The sequence below is a fragment of the Eurytemora carolleeae genome, unplaced genomic scaffold (genome assembly GCF_000591075.1).
Source record: "Eurytemora carolleeae unplaced genomic scaffold, Eaff_2.0 scaffold1877, whole genome shotgun sequence".
NCBI classification, from domain to species: Eukaryota; Metazoa; Arthropoda; class Copepoda; order Calanoida; family Temoridae; genus Eurytemora; species Eurytemora carolleeae.
Window position 1 is genome coordinate 39,641 of NW_019397762.1, and position 3,774 is coordinate 43,414.

Here is a 3,774-nt window from a genome sequence, read left to right on the forward strand (position 1 = left end):
AGGGGGGGGGGGGCTCCGTAAACTCCGGTTTATTTGGCTGCTAGGTGTCTCTGCTTTTGGTGCTTGTGGAGTTCTACGTGGAATAGGCTCTAACGACACTAGTGACAAAAACATTGTTTTTTAAAATATTATGAAATATCAACCATAAATGAATGCGTCAAAAAAAAAATTGATCATTATAGTATGTAATATCTGAATGATTTGTTTGGAATTAAATTGATTTTTTACGATCCAAGTCCACTCTGAGTTTGTATGGACGCTACGTTCTTCGGTATGAGTCGTTTCTAACAATTTTTGTCCTCATAGACAAAACTAATTGAAGTAAGAAAAGTAACGATCACCATCCATAATTTTTTGATGTAAGCTATACCCAATTTAATTTTTCCTTTATTTAATATTTTAGAGAGATGAAGAAACCTTTATCCCTCTTCACATTTGGTCAATGATGACGTTGACCAAAAGGAGCTGGATGTCTACGTATATGATGAAAAAACCACTAACAGGTTTATCACCAGTTTCAATATAGTTTTTGACAGTCTAAAAGTACGAGCTGACAGTCTTTAGGATTCATTTGAGACACATACAACTTTTTAACCCAGCAAACAAATACTCGAGTTAAAATCGAGTAAAACTCAACTCTTGCCTTCCAGAAGTGGAGGTTTAATCGAGTTTAAAAGTGGAGTTTTCACCTGCAATAGTTGTGCCTTATCTGGATGAAAACTCGACTTTTTACCAAGTTGGGGGGTTGTAAAAATCGATGTCAACTGGATGATATCTGGATGATTTCTGGATGATTTTTTGATGATTTCTGGATGATTTCGGGATGATTTCGGGATGATATTTGAGTAATATCTGGATGATAAAAGTGGAGGTGAAATAAAATTTCAAAGTGGAGTTTTTTTCTGCAATAGTCGTGCCATATCTGGGTTAAGACTTGACTTTTCATTTAATAATTTCCAAACCAAATAAAACCTTATGATTTAACCTGTCGTCGTTTCCTTAGTCTGTTCCACTTTAGTATTTATTCACTTTGGGTAAAACCGGGATTCAAAAAGTCAAGTTTAAGTTACGTTTTTTCATCTAGATTTCATCCAGTTGGTGACTGGAATTCAAAAGTTGAGTTAAAGTCAATTTGAAGTGGAGTTTAGGACAACTAGTTATCATCTAGTTTTATCATCCAGTTCTGTTTCCTGGGAAAGATTTGTAAATTCTGAGTTTGAGCTCAAAGTCGACGTTAAAAATACATTTTCAGAAAAATGTAAACAAAAGTCTACAGTAAACTAATCAGTTGTTCAGGAACAGGTTGAGAAAATAAAAATTAATCTTTTCATCGAAAATAAGTAATCTTATTCAATTATTAGTTTTTATTTTCTCATTATTCTAGTTTCTCATTATTCTCAAAGATTTTCTGCAGATTTTCTGGAATTATTATTGAAAAGACAACATTTGGAAATCTGCGAATAAATTCATAAAAAAAAATAATTTCAATATGATTATAACAACAAAATAATTGATTCTAGCATTGAAGTATTGACAAATTTCTTTTTAAAATTATGTCCCTAACCATCTAATTAGTTTACTGTATAATTTTTTTATTTTTCGTCGTCTTTAATTAAAAAATACCGACTCTGTAAACGTACTCAACCAAATTCAAGCTTTTTAACGTCAACTATGTACACAAGCTAGTAATTTATACATCATGGATAAGTTTTATAGGTCTCAAATGAAAAATGAAGAATGTGTCCACAACACTGCATACTCAGTTTAACTACCTTGCGTAGCCGGTCTGTCCCTTTAAAAAAGGTCGAAGCGTGACAAACTATCTGGGTTAATGTATTTCGATCTTGATTTTAAGATTTCAAAATATTTTAATAGATTCTTCTTTGATATTCTGAAAGGAAGGCGACATTTGAGACGGAATATTGAATTTACCTTTTTTTTGGACTAGGCTTCTAGGATGCTTCGTGCCCATCTTAAACTTTTAATTGTTGCTCTATTGTCGTTTTGTTTTTGTTGGATTTTGAAAATTCAAAATTTTGTTAGGTTAAATTTGTTCAATTCTAACCATCCATAACCTTTCATAGGATTAGGTTAGGTTCCCTAAAAAATTTGGGCCCGATCGGTTCAGCTGTTTTAACATTTAAGGGTTGCAAACAACCAGACTAGCAAAGTATATGTATAGGTTGCTTTAGTTTAAAACTAAGTTTAAAACTGATCATTGGTTAAAGGTTAAATTAAGTTTAACCTTTAAATTTTAAGATTTTTAATTGCTTTAACTCGATGATTTGGTACAAAAAGAAACAGTTCACCGTTAAACCGGAATCAAGAATATACGAAAATTAATTGACATTATAAACTCTGAACAGTTGTTTCAGAAGTTTTGTCCTTTTGGTAACCCTTACACAAATTTGTTAAGGGTTTGACTGCTGTAGTGAACGAGCAATATCATTTCATTATATTTCTCATTCAAGGTATATTTTATGTATGTATATTTAAGACATTTTGAAAACATCATTATAAAAAGTTATTGTCAAAATATCAATGCTTAGCATTTATACATTTTTTATGTTTTTTTTTTCATTTATCAAACCCTATTTGACTTGCTGAAAATGCCCTATTTGACTAGCTGAAAATTCCGTATTTGAACAGCTAAAAATAGCCTTCCTTACTAGCTGAAAACACCCTACTTAAACAGCTGAAAATGCTCTATTTGAATAGCTGAAAAGGCCCTATTTTACTGGCTGAAAATGCCCTATTTGTAGGGTTGTTAATCGTTTTTGTAAACGATCGTTAAACAATTGTTTTTTTGTTTCGTTTTTAAAAACGACCCACTCGTTTTGAAATTTTAGAAAAGAAATAGCGATCGTTTTTGAAAACAATCATTTTTATTAAAACGATTTATGACGGTTTTTTATACGATTGTTTTTAAAAAAACGATCGTTTTTGAAAAAACGATCGTTTTTTGAAAAAAAAATTTATTGACAATTATTTTAACGATCGTTCACAAAGGGTCGTTGTTAACTATCGTTAACGTAGGGTGGTCGTTAATGATCGTTAACAAAAGGTCGTCGTTAACGTTCGTTATGAAAGGGTTGTCATTAATGATCATTACCAAAACAACAAAATTTATCAAAACGGTCGATTTTGGAAAAAAATTACATGCAACTTTATTGAATGTCGTCTTACATGAAGTTTAACAGTTGTAGGAGAGTTAAAACTACTCAAGGATATGTACAGGTGCCCTTCAGGTCAGTTTCCTCTCTTCGTTAACCATCCTTAACAAAGAGGTCATTGTTAACGATCATTAACAATGGGTTGTCGTTAACCATCGTTAACAAATTGTTGTCGTTCACAATCGTTTACGAAGGTTGTCGTTCACAATCGTTTACGAAGGTTGTCACTAACAATCGTTGACAAAAGGTTGTCGTTAACGATCGTTAACAAAGGTCCGTCGTTAACAATAGTTAACAGGGGTCGTCATTAACAATCGTTAACGAAACGACGAATTTTATAAAAACGATCCTTTTGAAAAACGATCGTTTTTAAAAACGACCATTTTTAAAAAACAAACTTTTTAAAAAAACAATCGTTTTTAAAAAAGTTCATTTCGTTTTCGATTTTGCGTCCTCGTTTTTCTGAATAATGAAAACATTACCATCCCTTTCTATTTGAACAACTGAAAATGCCCTATTTGAATAGCTGAAAATGGCCTATCTGAACAGATGAAAATGCCCTATCTGAACAGCTAAAAATAGCCTTCCTTACTAGCTGAAA